Genomic DNA, 18,581 nt, shown 5'->3' on the forward strand with positions numbered 1-18,581 from the left:
CAAGCCCCATCTAGGGCTTCATTATCAGCAGGGAGTCTCCTTGAGATTCTCTCTCCCTCTCCCTCTGCCCCTCCCCCCGCTTGTGTGCTCTCTCTTTCTCTCTCTCTCTCTCTAAAATAAGTAAATCTTTTTTAAACAACCATATTTTTATGAAAAATTTTTGTTTTCAAAAATATAGTCTGAAAATTGACATCATTTACATTTTTTTGCAAAATCTTTAATATCTGTGTTGAAAGAGGACATCCAAATTCTCACATCTACTTGTATATCAATCTATTGCAATGTATTGTTTTGTTTGAAGTATATGAAAAAATTCAGCCTTACAGATATTAGTTGAAATGAGGGGGAATTATTTTAATAGCCTTTTGAGATAAATGCGATATTCTTCGGCGGTACTAAACTAACTACGAAAGCATATTAAAGAACATTTTAAAATCTGTTGCATTAAAACACATTGGTTTAGTGTAGTGTTCTATGATTCATTGTTTGCATATAACACCCAGTGCTCCATTCAATACGTGCCCTCTTTAATACCCATCACCAGGCTAACCCCCAACACTACATCAAAAAATAAATACATAAATAAATAAATAAATAAATAAATAAATAGGGGAAAAAAAACACATTGGTTTATCTTACTTTTTTTTTTTAAGTAATCTCTGTGACTAACGTGGGGCTCAAACTCACAACCTCAAGATCAAGAGTCACATGCTCTGCCAACTGAGCCAGCCAGGCGCTCTGGTTTACCTCACATTTTGCATAGATCTTTTACCCATGCATTACTTGCATGATTTTATAACATGATGGAAAATACTGTTTCACTGAATTATGCAGATTTCCCAAAAGTCGACATAAGTCATAAAACTTTTTTTTTTTAATCACCACTGTTAATATCACCACCAAGCTTACCAGAAAAGTCCGTAAGTATTGGGAAATTGTCAAGTTCACAGTAGCAGAGACAAATTGTTCTTTAGATTATAGTTTTAGCAGGAATGTTTGAATTTTATCATTGGCAATAAATACCATCAGTTGTTTTCCCTGAATTAACTTGCTTGCTTTCATTCATCTTTTGAAAAATATCTGTGAAGTACCCAACTCTGAATAACCATGTTTTGTCATGAAAAGAGAAGCTATTTCAGCTTTCAACCCAAGTATTTATCTCACAAGTGCTTGACAATCACCATCCTTCAGTTACAGTGTGAGTGCTTTTTATATACATCCCATTTTGGCACACAGAATATTAAAGATGTGTATTCAGGAATTTGGACTTTATAAAATGAATGTTAATTTTCATTGTTTTTAAAAGGGCATTGTTAACTGAAATTGGTATGTTATTTTTTGTTCTTTGTTTAGTATTATTTTGCTTTTGTGTTATTGCAAGTGTTAGGTGATTAATATAATGACTACAATACTACAGTTTGATGTACAAATTATACACAAACTAGTTTGGTGCCACTTAATTCAAAATGTTAGCAGTTTTATACACCAATGCTTTTCCATCCTCAGTACATATGTCAATAGAGTGAAATAGACAACTAATGTCTTAGTATTATTTTGAAAGTAGATTTGGCTTTGCAGATCCCCCTGAAAGGGTCTCAGGAAACTTGAGGAGTCTGCTGATTTCACTTTGTGAACAGTTACTCTAGAGATTGAAAGGTTAAGGGAGTACATAGATAAATGAACATTAATGTTCTGTGGTTTGTAATAAGTACAGTGATAGAGGAAAGCACGGAGTCTTTGAGGAACATTTCCCAAAAGAGAGAGAATGTGTCTGACTGGGATCCTGAAGGACAACTAGGTGTCAGCCAGGTAAAGGATGAAGTCTGGGTGATTGAATCCTGTGCCTCACAACGTTGTTTCTCTTTTCATTTTACTAATGCTCTTTGTAAAGTCTAAAGAGATCTCAGCCATATGGTTCCTATATGGCAACTGGATTCCAAAAAACATGCATGCCTAGTCAAGTAAGGTCATTAATAAGCTATTACCACTCAAAGCTGAGTTACTATGGGAATTTGAAAGAGAGAACCTGGATAGTTGCATGAGGCTCCATGTTGTGTTGCACAGACATTTTTATGTGTTAAACCAGATGTCATCTATTTTATGGGCTTTTGGGCTCTGTGTCTCCACAGAAATAAATCCAAACTGGTCCTCATCAATGTGACCTGGTTAGGTATCATGAACCATTTTAACTAACACAAAAAAGAGTGTAAAATAACTGACATGGATTGAATTCCTAATATGTGAGTTAGTGGGCTTACCGACATGATCACATTTCATGATCAAACAATTTGATAGGTATTTATAGTATCCCCATTTTTAAGACCAGGAGACTGAGGTTCAGAGAAATTCAGTAGTGTGCCAAAGGCCATAAAGTGGGTAAAAATGCAGAACTGGCTTCTAACCCAATGGGGGGGTCTCTGTTCTTTCTCAAACTGGGGTAGAGGTAACCCGGAAGCAGGCAGAAGGGTATCAACAGACAGTGTCAGGAGCACACACTACCCATCTCACTGGAGCACAGATTTGCCTTGGGCAAATTTTTAAAACATATTAAAATTCAAGACAAAAACAGGTATGTAATGAAATAAAATGGAAACCACTTGAATTTTGAAGAATCAGATGGAGACCTCTAAGAAATTTTCTCTCAGGAGGGGAGAATCAGACATTTTCTCAGATGGTCCAAAAGTCAGAGATCATACTCCTCTGCCTTGAGGGCACTTCTGAGATGCACTCTGAGACACTCATGCCTATATCAAAATGAACCAATGTGTTGCCCCAGGAGCTAGACCAAATGCTGCCCACGTAGTGTTCAACACAGCCTCAGTCTAAAGTGCTAGGAAAGTGCTCCTAATTCCTGGTTGTTATGGGTACAAGGCAAATTTCTAACCATCTTCCACACATGTGACATGAGTACTAGAAAAGGTGATATTAGAAGGAGAGAAGAAATTAGCTCTAATATTTACAAACAGCCTCTAATGGCAGACGATAATGATGATCATGAGAATGAGTGTGACGAAAACTGTATTTTTGTGTATTTACCATGTGCCAAGCACTATGCATAAATTCATCATCTTAAGTTAACGGCACAACAATCTTATAAGGTGATCTTATTATCCCCATTTGTGTATGTACCCAGACATAATACTATTGCATTCATGTTATCCCAATAAGTCTATGAGCTATTATTATCCATATGCTGTTGATGACAAAATTGGTCTCAGAGTAGGTAAGTAATTGCCTGAGTATACACAGTAAGTAAATGATGGAAATATGCACAGACCCCCATGGGCTTGTCTCAAAAACCTCAGATCTTTTCATGCCATGCTGCCTTGATATTAGGTAGGCATAACTATATAATTTTGATCTAAACTTGGATGCCTCTGAGAGTAAAAGGGATGCTATTAATAATTGTGCCAGAGCAAGAGACATAAACTGGGATTGCCCAGATGAGGGATAAATGGTTACCTTATTATTAGGCAAACATAGGGGCTATATGATATCAAACTTCTTAAAAATAAATGCATTTTGATATTTCTTTGTTTTATAGTATTTACTAATCATTTTACCTTAAGCAAAGTTTTGTAACTTAGGGGTAAACACTTTTGTGTATGCTATAATTTATAGCTGAGAAATAATTTTTACCTAGCAATTTAAAAAAGGACAGTAGAGTAAAAAAATATGCATAATTTTTGATACATTTTTATACACAATGAAAGAGAAGTCAGGCATAAAACTCTAAAGGGGATAAAGAAGATTTAGAAAACTCTAATTCAGTATTAGAGTTTAATGAATGTGGCACTTGCTGTGTTCTGCAATGTTATAACTTACTGATTGAGGGAGAAAATTCTGGGAAGTATGTTGCATACTTGAGTATTTTCCTATTTCAGAAATAATCCTGTAACAATAACTTGAGATGGTTTTATATAATTGTGGCAGGTAGCTACTCCACCTTGATCCAAATACAGGTTTGGACATGTTTTTTTTTTTTTTCTTTTATAGTTGCTTCTACTCCAGTGTATCATAGGTACAAGTCTTAATTTCTTTCCAGTAAAAGAAGAATAGCATATAATTTCTTTTGTTTCTTTTTCTTTGATGCAAGAGTTCTCTCCTCCCAGTTTTTAACCTGCTTTGTTCAGTTTCTTTTTTTCTGCTTTCATTTTTTTCCTCCTCAGTAGATTTACATAAAGTTAAATGACTTAAGCTGTTTATAATATTATTTTTGGATTTTACTGCTTCTTGCTTTGACTGTTCCTGATCATATCCAGATTTACTTTCTAGAAGAAGCTAACTTAGTAAGATCTTTTGTTTTGGGGGGGTTTGTTTTGTTTTATTGTAAAATAAGTACTGTAAACTTTCAACCAAACAGGCCACTCAAAAATACAGATTCATTCACAAACAGATGAATTTTTCTTTTTTCTTTTTTTAATTCTGAAGAGACATACGTATATTCTTGAGTGATACGATATGTATCAGCTTTGAACAAACATTTTATGCAGACTTTAGGTCTAAACAAGAGAAAGAGCAACAGCTCAAAGAGTGTATTTTACCACTGTGAGATTTTACTCTCTCTGTGTGTGTATCTTGTAAATTATTGTGCTTAGAGTAGCCTTTCAATCTTTTTAAATCATCCTTATGAATCTTTGCAGTTGGCTGGACATAAGAAAAGAAGGCTTTTCTCTTGAATGAATACAAGAATTATTATGTTAAGCATTGAGTAAGAGTGTGCTGAGTACTTAATGCAACTTGACATGCATGGTACTCCCCACAAGCTTACCTTCAAAAGGATGAGACAGAGATAAATACAGATCTGCATACATGTCAAATTGCCAAGTGCTGGGGAAAATCTCTCTTATCCCCCCTGCTTTCTCTTTCATTGTTTCTTCATGAAACCAGGGGCACATAACATAATGAGGAACAGAAGTCAAAGGAAGCAGAGTTCTTATGTCCAGTGTACACATTAGTAGAACCTGGTATTATAATTAAGAGCTGAGGTTTTGAGGCCAACTAGGTCAAGGTAGGCAAGGCATCCTGTACCCACAGACACCAGTAAGCTTGGCAATTCTAGAGTTAGGGATGGTTTGTTTCTTGCCTTCACTTATGAAAACCGCTGCCAGACATCCCAAACTGCACCATATCACAATTGTTCAAAGTACTGAAATATATAATATCATTTCACATAAAAATCGGACAAGAGTGGACAGAAGGAAGATGCAAGTGATAAGGGAAGAAAGAAAGAAAGGCAGTTATGCTATTGTATCTTTTCTTTTAAGATTTTATTTATTTATTTGAGAGAGAGAGAGATGACGAGCAGGAGAGAGGAGTAGATGGAGAAGCAGATTCCCCGCTGAGCAGGGAGCCTGATGCGGGACTTGATCCCAGGACCCTGGGATCATGACCTGAGCTGAAGGCAGATGCTTAACCTCCTGAGCCACCCAGGCGCCAATGCTATTGTATCTTATGCTAATGATCTTCACTTTTTGTCTCTAACAGAGTTTGTCAGATCCTAAAAGTTTATCTCTAGCCTAAAAGAATGTAGCTTGGAAGAATTAATATTCCTGGATATGGAAAGCACAAGGTCATGGAGACAGAAAGATCTATGTTGGATCAGTTCTGCTATAGACTTTTTGTAATCTTAAACAAGTTCTTTAAATTGTTTGAGCTCCGTTTCATTATCTGTAAAATGGTTACAATAATACTTACTCCACAGTGTTGTGTGAGTCCTGAATGAGTTTCTATACCCAAAGCATCTAGCATAGGGCCTGATACGAGTGTGCACACATTCATTGGCTATTTTTATTGTTGTTAAAAATATAATTATATTCCCAGAAATTACATTTTGTTACTGTAAGAATCATATAGACCAATAACAAACAGAGGAATCTCTATTTTCTCTTCCATATATGGTCAGCAATTTTAAAGAAAAATCTCTTAGAGGGAAATAAGAGCAGAACCAACTGTAATTGGCCAGGGTCATACAAAGAGCTGCATGCTCCCACAACCAACAACAAAATCATAATCTAAGACCTAAATTAAACCAGGTTAAAAACTATCAAAAGCAGCATAAAAGAATAAAACCACAAAAACCAATGTATATCCCAAAAAGTATGTATAAAGGGCAAATTACTTTCTTGGTGGTGGTGGTGGTGGTGATTGTGTTGGGGAGAATTGAAGGGAAAGACAGTATTTAAAGTGGTTAAGAATGTTTAAAATCCAACTCCACTACATAGCATTTGATCTTCAGAAAAATAGAGTGCTATATGGTTTTAATCCTCAATCTTCTCATCTGTAAAATAGGGACAATAATAGACCTACTTTATAGGATTGTGCAAGGCTTATATGGGATAATGCATGTAAAGCAATCACTATAAGCCTAAGTAAGCACTCAATATTGCTATCTGTGCCTGTGGGCCTTTTGCCTCTGTTTAGCAAGGTCACGTTGCCATTTTCTCATCTGGCTGTTTCTCTAAGTCATCAGGACTTCCCAAAGCATAGTCCTGGACTGTTTACTTCCAGAACCCTTTGTGCATTTGAGAGCTCCATGAGAGTGAAGCATTTTAAAATGTAAATCATGAGCCAGTCATATATGATTCCCTGCATAGACCCACAGGAACCTGAGGCTGGGCTTCTCTTTGGAGAAAGGCATTGCATGGTTCCCAAAAGGCTAACTACAAGCCAAAGGTCGTGCATCATGTTTTGACATTTCACCATCAAAAATCATCTATCAGTGAGACTCAGTTCATATGACTAATCTTGTTTGATTTGGCAATGAGGTGAAATGTCAATAGGCTTCCTATTTTGACTGAAATTGTTGAATATACCAAAGGGAATATTGCATGTGTGTTAATCATCCCAGAATAAAGATGAGTATACTTTCCTGAAAAGTTCAGCTACACTAATGGGATAGTGGATCACCAGAATACTTTATATTTGAAATGGGTACTTTGTTCACATTCTTGCTTCACTTGGAAAATTGTGTCATTGTTGCCAAAGTCTTGAGTTTCCTTTACCCCATGCCTGGATTCTCCATTGACACTAATGGGAATTTCACCTTCAAGCACAGACAGTATATGGAACTAAAATGACAATAGCAGAAGGTAAAGAATACATTTTATACATTGTGCTACATAATATTTTTCTTGACGGTTTCTGTTATAGTCATTGACTATTGCTGAAAAAGATCCATTTGGAAATCTGAAAACATATTGTCTCTAGGGGCTAATCTTTTGAAAACACACTTTTACCCATACATGTCATCACAAATTATATAAAAGAATAATTATAAATCAATCTACATAATTTTAATTTTGTGGTTAGTTAATTACAAAAGCATATCCCTCTGGCACTGCCATTAGTCTATAAGGTATGTGTGATTTTTTTTTTTTTTTTCAATTTAAAAGAACGACATTTTGGAGAAAAAAATTGTCCATATTTTCTTAAGGAAACATAATGCAAAATTTGCCACTTGCTGAAATTTAAAGTATGATGAACTCTTTGTAGTTCATGTTCACACATGAGCAATAACCTGTAGAGCTATGAGCTGTTAGAATGTAGCATTAAAAAAGAAAACCTATATGAAAGGAAAAGCCCATTTTTATAAGTGACCAAATGTCAAAAATGTATTAAAGCAGTTTACAGGCTATCCTGTTCATTATTTTGCTGACTTAGAAAACTTGAAGTGTTTTGTATCCATTTCATTATCTGCAAAAGTATGAACTGTAATGAAATTTACATAAAAATCCTGCTAGAGAGTGGGGACTTTACTGCATAGTCAGCTTTGCCTCCTAATCCAATCTTCCCCAATGCAGTTGGTAAGGCAGTTGCCAAACTCAAACAGCAGGATCTCTTTTATAAAGAAAAGTATGAATTCGAGCTGTAAAATGAGCACAACTATTTTTCTATTACTCTGGATGCTTCCTCTTGCTGAGTTTACATAAGAAGTCTAGCAGGAGGTGTTATTAAATAGCCACAGAAATTAGCCCCAAAACAATTATCTTGGTTTAACTATGGAAAAAGACACAAGAGACTTAATGAAAAGAGCATTTAAATTTTTGTGATTGAATATCTGTTGGACACCTCTGTAGTTATTAACCCTTGTTAATAACTACAGCATTTCAGATTTTTTTATTATTTTTAATTGAATTGTTTTTGGAAAACTGCAGATTAAAAACCATTTTCTCCCCTATGTTAGTCAGAGATCCCAGGGCAAACTGTGAAATAATGGGTTCTTTAAAAGTTTGGTTTAAGCCTCACTGCATGGCAAGGAGCATACCCTTGTTCAATATAAATTTGAATTTACATATTATAATAGATTTGTAGAAATACTAAGTAGGAAAAAACATCTCCAGTCGTATCACTCACCACTCATTCCTTACAATCATCTTCCAACACCCATGGCTTTCTTTGTAGTTAGTAGTAAATTTGCCATGAATTAAAGCTTCCTACGGTCTCCTTAAGAAAATATTTCAAAAGTTACTATTTGTGTTTGTTTTTCATTTTCCCCATACATAGCCAGAATTTTGGATTTCTCAGTATTGCTTATTTTCCTGCGGTCTTTTGTCATTCCAAATAATTTCTCTGTCTCAAGTCTCTGTCTTAGTATTTGCTATTTTAAAATATTTGTTGGCTCTTATCATGTCAGATCTTAAAACTTACTTAGTCAGTTGCTTTAATCTTTCCTCCCAAACCCCCCTCCCAACCTCACCTCCCTAGTCACTTCATCATTTTTTCCCCCTCTTAACTCTCTCCAATCTTCTACATATTTCTGGAATTGAGTTTATCCAAACTGAATGCACTTTTCCAGGTGCATCATATATCATTCCCTAAGTCTGGGATGTGATGGCTCTTTGTATACAGCCCAAATGCTAGCGGAGTTTGTTTGTTTGTTTGTTTGTTTCCTGATCACTGTCAGTACGTTGACTCAGAGTGTTTTTTTGAATATTTCCCACCGATTCCTGAGGGAGCCCTTCTGAAAATGGGCTATCTTCTACTTGGTTAGTCTATTTAAAGGACAGGAAATGGGAGAAAATGTAATTTTGTAAACTCTGTTAGAAAACATGTCCAGTTACCCCACCCAATCCCCTGCCACTTTCAGAAACACATCTATTTTCTTGGCATTTCCCTCTTTGTTAAATATATTTCATTATGAAAATGGAATGGAAGCATATGCAAACAAATTGCTGTGAAGTTCATCACAGCAAAAGTGGAGAATTCAACTCAACTTAGGGCATGATGATGCTCCTAGCTGTATTACAGATGTTTAAAAGAGAAAACAAACAAACAAAATACTTGAAAAGGTCTGCACTGAAATTAAAGCATTCTTTATGTAATGATAACAAGTTGGGTCTTTACATTTTCTTCACCTATTCCGTACAGTTCATTTTAACTACTTTTTCTGACCTTCAAAGCCAGTGATAGTAGGTATAAATTAGGGCAGAGAAATAAGAGAAAAGAAATATAAAATTAAGGGGCACCTGGTTGGCTCAGTCATTAAGCGCCTGCCTTTGGCTCAGGTCATGATCCCAGGGTCCTGGGATTGAGCCCCGCATCGGGCTCCCTGCTCGGCAGGAAGCCTGCTTCTCCCTCTCCCACTCCCCCTGCTTGTGTTCCCTCTCTAGCTGTCTCTTTCTCTGTCAAATAAATAAATAAATAAAATCTTAAAAAAAAAGAAATATAAAATTAAATATGGCACATCAAAACGTTAGCAATAAACTACACAAATTTCTTTCTGTATCTTCAGAAGAACTATGACTAAATATGAAAAGACTTATGTGTAAGTCACAGTGAGCTTATGTATCCAATGATTGGATAGAAGCAGGCTACACCAGGGCGCCTGGGTGGCTCAGTTGGTTAAGCGACTGCCTTCGGCTCCGGTCATGATCCTGGAGTCCCGGGATCGAGTCCCGCATCGGGCTCCCTGCTCGGCAGGGAGTCTGCTTCTCCCTCTGACCCTCCTCCCTCTCATGCTCTCTGTCTCTCATTCTCTGTCTCTCAAATAAATAAATAAAATCTTTAAAAAAAAAAAAAAAGAAGCAGGCTACACCAAAATGAAACACAAGCCACTTCAAGCAGTCCACAAAAGATCATAAACACCTATGCATCAGTAAAGCAAATCTGAGAATGTATGAGCTGATGAAGATGGGGGAAAAGTTATTGTCCTCCCAATGTTTTCTATATTAACATAAATATGTATCATATTTGTAGATTCTAAGAAGCTATCAATTATAAGAATCTACTCCCACTGATTTGATAACAGCTTTTCAGAAAATAAATGACGTGAAATTTACACACAAGACTTCTGTTTGCTAAATGGCAACAGCATACATATATCTATATAATTACGTATCTCTCTCGTATTTGAATTACAAAGTTTGACTCAAAATCTTTTTTATATCCTTGGAGTCACTTTTGAGCCTTGATGGTGGCATCAAAGAGACAACCATGATGCTTTTCAGTTAATTCACCTTCAATTATATATCTCAGTCAATATTCCTTCAGCTATATATCTAAACAACCTAGTAGCCCCCAAATGATCCTAAGCAAAACGGAAAATTATTGGCTTTTGTAACTTAAAAACCTGTAAATAGTCTTTAGGCACTGCTAGTTCATAGACTCCAGAAACATCATCATGATCTCATTTCTCTCTTCCACGCAGTTTCCGTACTCAGCAGGGTTGTCCCTTGTGGAAACTGCACTAGCTCCAATTTCATATCCTATTTTATTCCAATAGAGTCACGAGAACCTCTCTCTTTCAACCCTTACAAGAGTCCTGGTCCTGGCTCTCACCAACCTGATTGGATCATGTGTCCTCTGAATTCATCACTATGGCCAGTCACATGGGATTTCCTGAGTTACTTAATTCCACATCACAATTCAAAAGAACTTCCTGTGATGATGGAAATGTCTATAATTTACACTGTGCGATGTGGTAGCCACTTGTCATGTGTGGCCATTGATTCCTTGAAATATGCATGATGCAACTGAGGAACAAAATTTTAAATATTATTTTAAGCAATTTAGATTTAAAATAATAGCCACTACCGCACTGAACAGCATAGCCCTAGAGTTCGGTGTGTGGGCCAAACCTACATGGATTACATGAGCTGAGAAGGGGTTCCCCAAAGGAAAGGTTTTTTTTATAGAAAGCAGGTCCTATTTTCCAGAGTGGGAAATACAGATGCCAATGTGTAAAAACAACAGATGTTCACTATAATGTACCCTAAAACTTGAACTTTTTATTAACATCTTTTGGACTGACGGTTTAATTTCATATTATATGGCTTGCATTATATGACTTACAGTTGTTCTATTTTTGATTGTTTTGTTTGTTTTCCTTAATTAAAATGCATACAATGGGAACTTTGGACACAGAGCTATTCAGGCTTGAATGAGAAACTATTGTTAGGGATCCACTACCTTTAATTAAATTGTCTTTTAGGTACACTGTGCTCATCTTTTCAAAGGACATTTTAAACAATATATATGGATACAAACAAGTTAAAATTCATGTGGCATTTTAGAGACAAATAGCTCAACTGGAGGGACAAAAGTATTAATGAGCTTATAGGCAGCCTTAATGTCAAACATACACAGTGACAATTGTACTACAATGTACTCCTTTGTCTAAAGGATGGACGTTTTCTTTTTGACACGATCACATTCATTGATGCAACTAAGTTTCTAACACAGATTCCTGCCTGCATTGAGCTCATAATTCTCAATCTTAAAAATACAAAAATGTGAAACATCATGCATCTTCCACTTGAAGCAAACGATATCAAATTAATACAGGTTCATTACAGAAAATCTAGAAACATGGAGACATAATATGAGCAAAATTAAAATTATCTATAATCTCATCATACAGAGGCAACGACCAATACTGTTTTCGTATATATTTCTTTTGACTTAAAAAAGTATATGTGTGTGAGTATTCATCGCACTATTTAAACTACTTGAACAATTTTTCATAAGGATGAGAACCTACTGTAGTTACTCCTTTATAACCTAATACTTAACCTAACATTATATTCTTTAAAAACATGTGTTTAATGGCAACATAGTATTCCATTGCATGAAAAAAATACATATACATATATCTAAAAACTACCACTTTTAGGTTAAAAGGATATGTATAGCTCTAAACTTTTGGAAAAATATGTAGGTTCCATTCAGGCAGATTTCTGTCTGTTTTGTTGACTGCCAAATTTCAGTGCCTAGAACAGTGTCTGACATCGAAAATACATTCATTAATATTTGTTGAATGAATGAGAATTGGTATATTTCCTATTATAATTCCAACACCCAAGTGTGACATGGCCCATTTCCCTAAACCCTCATCAACTCTAGGTTTTTTTTTTTTTTTTTTTTTTTTTTTTTCAGTTTCGTAGACAGAAGATGGCATCTTATTACAGTTTTTCTTCTAACCTCTGTATTTCTACCAGAAGTACAAATTGTGTCACATCATGCTTACTTAGGCAAAAACACATTATGTAGAGGAAGAACTTGCAGCCTAATTTTGGATAACTGTTTCAAAATCTTAAAGTTTTGACTAAGCAAAATCTAATAGGAGGATTATGTGTTTGGAAATCATATTCCAGTCCACTAAGAATCCATATGACCTGGAGAAGTTACTAAACCTACTCATTCCATTATTATGTGTTAACATATAGTGAGCCTATAAATGTAGGTATTGTGTTTTAATAAATTACCAAATAGAGTAACTTAAAAGAAGAGAAATGTATTGATTCTGCTTCATATTTACTTCTCCCCCTAACTTCTGCAGAACCTTGCCTTTTCTCCATGCCCTAAATTTAACTCATAGCATAATATTTAAGCAAATTGAAGATTATCATAAAAACTGTAAGGAAAACTCCCAGAAACCCAGGATGGGACTCCAATCAAACCTCATGTGAAACCATAACCATACAGAACAAGAGAAAGTTTCATGGGGGCGGTCTCTCATTGAGTATCTGCTTTTCTCTTGTGCATACCCTCTACCTTTCTTGCTTTTGCCCCTCAGTCTCTCTCTCTCTCTGCATCTCTTTCTCTCTTCCTCCCTTTCTCTCAAGTGACTTTCTCTGCTTCCACACATGCACATGCTCAAACACAGCCCTGCACTGACTTCCCATCCCTTTCCCATCCCGCCCTTAATTAACTGTGCTTCAGTTCCAAATTCTCTAGAGAGAGAATCAGCTCTACCCATGTTAGGGCAGATCTTTTTCACTCTGTCCTCAGTCCTATCTGCTATGATGACAGGGAAGGATCACCTCGTTCAAATACGGGACCTAGCATTCACTATAGAAATGGGACTAGTTTTCGAAGAAGAGGATTAGGACTAGTAAACATCCCAAAAGGTATACGTCATATGTGCTTTCACTTATTAGATGCTGGGATTATAAATATAGGTAGAAAGTGGCCCCTATTATGTAATAATTCACTCACCTAATTTGAATATGTAATTTTAAAATATCTTCCAATCTTCACCATTTTAAAAATCATTTATGATAATCAGGTTTTGTTTTGTTTTCAATCTAGTTTTAATTCTATGGCTAAGCTTCCTTACATTTATTTCTTTTTCAACTTAAGTGTTTTGCCTTTTGTCCCTGCTTGAGATCTTTGATTCCTTAGTAACAAAACTTTTTTTTTTTAAGTTTATTTTTTGTTCTACCAAGGATAGCTTACTATTTGTAGTTATTTTTAACTGGGATGCTGTGTCTAGCAATTTTGGTAACTTCTGCCGTACTGTTTTTCTCAAAATTATCTGACTTTGCAAAAAATTTTTAAAGATGAACAGAATTACCTTTTGCAATGCCACATTTTAAGCATTTTTGGAGATAATCCATTATTAACTGTGCTCTCTATACTAAGCAAAATGACTCATCTGAACTAATGACTTGATGATGTGTGTATTTCTTCCATATTTTCAGTTTCTTTGCATTTCATAATTTTTATATTTTTCTCCTTCAATTCTGATGTAATTTAAATTTGTTATGAGATAAACTAAATCATTTTCTCTTTCTTAGTTAAGTAATTTCTGACAGTTAATCTTCCCAGTCTCAACCATGGTTCTTTCGAGGAAAAAGGAAATAAATTACACTTAGGTTACACCTGTGGACAATAAACTATTTAAATCAAGCCATCTCCATCATTAATATCCATCACCCTGGCCATCGACTCTAGATCTTGTAATATGTGATAAATGGCTAAATTTACGGGATTGGCCATGTTGCAGTTTCATTGCTTCCACTATTCAGACATGTCCTCAAATTATGGCAATATGCGTGAAATGACAGCCTTCCTTAATGACTGATGGGGATGGTCTCATCATGGTTCTGGCCACTGTGATGAGCATCAATCACAAAGACACCCAAAGATGTCAAATCTGCTGAGATGCTCTTTAATCCTGTGATCTTAGAAAGTCACAACTGTCAGCACAGATCCAAGCAATTGTCCAGTTCGATGGTCCCTAACCTTTTCCAGTTAGAAGAATGTATTATACCAGAAAACATTGTTGAAGAATTCCACTTCTCGTTTTGTTTAAAAAAGCATACAATAGCCCTAACCAGGCACATTGTCACAAAGACCCTTTGAGATGTTTTGCATTTTGCACTGCCTTAACTAACCCCTCTTCTCTGAGAACTGCTCCCACATCTACACAGGTGGTACTTTGTGCTATATTTGAAGTCAGAAATATTTGTAAATGAAATTTTGATTTTCGAAGTATCGTAACACTTACTTATTCCAAAAAAAGTGTGAAACATACTATTTATTCAGTCAATGGATAGTGCTTATTTTGTTTTAAACAAGATAAGAACCACTGATCTAGAAAATGTACTCTTTATAAAACCCACTCTTACCTTAATGATTCAGGTAATTGAGGGAGAAGTTTTGTTTTGTCATTTTATTCTTTACTCAACATTATTGATTGACTTGGTTCTCTAATTCACCTACACAGCCAAAGCCTGTGATTTTATAGAAAACCATGTCTAAGATATCACAATTACTCTCTCATGATTCAGGTAGGGTAAAATTATGAGTGTGTTTCCCTAAGGTGTAGTAAAATAGTTTATTTATTACTACTTCCTCAATGTCTCACTCACAGGTGGTTAGATTTTGAAAGATTATCAGCTGGGCTTGTGTAGGCAAGTGCAACAATTTGACTTCAGGAAGGCATCATCTGAGCCAGCCTCCCTTCTGCTAGGGCCCAAGGATATTATTTACAGAAATAAACCATTGTATTATGCTTAATACATTCTTAGAACATTTATACATATACTATATCAAATTTTCCTGTTTCTCTGTTGTATGAGTTCATTAAAAAATTTGCCCACATTATTCTGTCCCTCAATTCCATTAGGCTTTTCAAGTTCCTACAGTGGCTTCCTAATCTATCAATTTTGTACTTCTTACCAAGTGAGAGCTCACACTTCCTTCACAATTGGACTGAAACCTTATTTTGTCCAAGACCTTTTCACAATATATTGCATTTGATTTTGCATTTCCTCTAGAGACGTCCTAAGATTTCAAATGTCCTATCATTGGTGGTGGGGGGAGGGTTGGGGAGGTAATAACATAGGTACCATGTTTATATATTCTGTTTGAACTGCTTGATGGGCTGTGAGATATATGTAATTGCTGTTACTTCCTTATTTCACAGATGTGTGTCTGTGCTTGTTCCTCTCTCTGCATCTTTTTTTTAAATTTTTTTATTCTTATATTATTCCCATACATTACATCATTAGTTTTAGATGTAGTGTTCCATGATTCATTGTTTGTGCATAACACCCAGTGCTCCATGCAGAATGTGCCCTCCTCAATACCCACCACCAGGCTAACCCATCCTCCCACCCCCCTCCCCTCTAGAACCCTCAGTTTGTTTTTCAGAGTCCATCATCTCTCATGGTTCGTCTACCCCTCCGATTTCCCCCCCTTCATTCTTCCCCTCCTGCTACCTTCTTCTTCTTCTTTTTTTTTTTCTTAACATATATTGCATTATTTGTTTCAGAGGTACAGATCTGAGGTTCCTCAAAAAGTTGAAAATAGAGCTACCCTACGACCCTCTCTCTGCATCTTGATAATGCTTTGCTTGAGCCTGAGGCAAAGTGGCCTATGTGTTTTTTGTTTTTTGTTTCAATTCCGCCAGATGGAGCTCAGTACCATTTATCACTGTTGACTAAGCAACTAATAATATTTTTCCTAATGAAGAGTGGTGATACATTTTGCAGTTTGCTCATTCACTAATTTACCCATTAAAAATTATTTATTGATCACCTCCTGGGTGCCTGGCACTGTGCAAGCGCCTGGGAAGCAATGACAGAAGAGAGAAACAGTTCTAGACCAAGGAGTCTGTTCAAAGCACTTGAATCCTGATGTTTTCCAGGATCATTCCAACACTCACATGTTAGCCAGAGACATTAGAGTATCCATAGCCTTGTCTCCCTTGCTTTTCTCAGTACCCTATTTATTCATGTTAACACAGTGAAGAAACATGTAGATTACAGTAACGGTGAGAAATCCATGAATTTTCAGAGGGAACTGAATGGTGGATCACATATTCATTGTCTTGACCTTGGAGCAGGTCAGAATAGACACAGAGGGAAGGAATGCTACCTGCTGCCAACTATTGTTAAGAGAGTACAATGTGAGATTCACCCCCAGAGTACTGGTTGATGTATTGCCCTAAAATCTCTAGATATGCCAGTCATAAGTAATACGTCAGATAAATATCTCAACAATAAATATATTTGAAATTATACTTGTCAGAGAAAAGCTTAAGAGAACTATATATGCTTCTTTAACTTAATCATTCTGGCTTTCTGTTTTAGAGGTTGACGATATCATTATTAATATTTACCATTAATTGCTTATGTATATTATTTGAACACCAGCATAGGCTTACAAATGTGGTGTTTTTAATGACAAAGATAATGATAACTGAATTGGTGATTAAAAATACACTATAAGCTTAGCACCTTCATAAAAATCCCAAAGCTCTTTACAAAAACAATAGAACAATGAACTAAAATAACAGCTGTGCTAATCATAAGCTAGTTAAAAAAGATAACACTTAGGAGTTTAGGGTTTTTTCAAGCCCATAAATTAAAAGACGCAAAGTTTCATGCTCATCAAGGCTATTTTTAGAATTTGTTAATGGAAGATGGTATAATAGGTAACTTAATATACAAGTGAAATGGCTCTTAAGTTGAAATGGGGTAAAATATCATGTATATGTCTGAGGACTTTTATTTTACTTTAATAACCAAAATTGTCAATTAACCAGATTTTTTTTAACATTTACCTTGCAAAAGGAAAAGGTAGATCACAAGAAAATAAGCTTATAATAGTCCTCTTTAATCTAAATCCTCTATACCTTCTAGATTTCACAATAACCATACTATTCATTATGATGGTCTGAGATACTACAGAATTTTAGTTGTCAGGTACTTGACTATATTCACTGTGCTTCACTTAGTTCAGCTACAAAAGCAGGCAGAATTTCAGTAAAGTGGCACTACCTACTGTATTAAGTAGTATCTGAGCAGGATACTACTCACATTGTAAGGTTACTGCAAACAAGGGATTCACGAGCACACTCTAAGAAGTCAGATTCCAAATGATGAATCACTAAATTCTACCTCTGAAACTAATAATACAGTGTATGTTAATATAAAAAAATTAAAAATAAATACTATACTGAAAGTGAAAAACAGAAAAAGAAAGTCAGACTCCATGTATAGACTGCTAAGCCCCTAAATAAACCAAAAAAAAAGGGGCGCCTGGGTGGCTCAGTCAGTTGAGCTTCTGCCTTCGGCTCAGGTCGTGATCCCAAGGTCCTGGGATCAAGTCCCGCATCGGTCTCCCTGCTCAGCGGGAAGTCTGGTACTCCCACTCCCACTCCCGCTCCCCCTGCTTGTGCGCTCTCCTTTTCGCTCTGATAAATACATACATACATACATACATACATACATAAAATCAATCTTAAAAAAAAAGAAGCCAAAGAAAGCAGGCCCCTCATTAATGTAATGTATTATGTTAATTTGTGAGGGCGGCCTAACAAAATACCACAGACTAAGTGGCTCAAACAACAGAAATTTTCTCCCAGTTCTAGAGGCTGCAGGTACAAGCTCAGGGTGTTGGCAGGTTGGTCTTCTGAGGCTTACCAAATGGCGACTTTTTACTGTGTCCTCACACAGAGCATGCTTTCCTCTGTGCATGTGCATTCCTGGTGTCTCTCTTTGTGTCCAAATCTCCTCCTGTTACAAAAACACCAGTCAGACTAGATTAGGGCTCACACTAATGGCCTCATTTTAACGTGATTACCTCTTCAAAGGCCCTATCTACCAAATGCAGTCGCATTCTGAGGTACTGGGGGTTAGGGCTTCAACATACCAACGTGGAGGGATACAATTCAGCTAACCACATGTTTTGTAGTAGAGTGAACTATGTTCCTTCAATAGATATGTCCACTCGGAACTTCTCAATGTGACCTTATTGGGAATAAGGATCTTTGCAAATGTAATTAAGGTAAAGATCTCCAAATGAGATCATCCCAAATTAGAGTGGACCACAAAGCCAATGACATATGT

Source organism: Neomonachus schauinslandi, chromosome 4 (genome assembly GCF_002201575.2).
Source record: "Neomonachus schauinslandi chromosome 4, ASM220157v2, whole genome shotgun sequence".
NCBI classification, from domain to species: domain Eukaryota; kingdom Metazoa; phylum Chordata; class Mammalia; order Carnivora; family Phocidae; genus Neomonachus; species Neomonachus schauinslandi.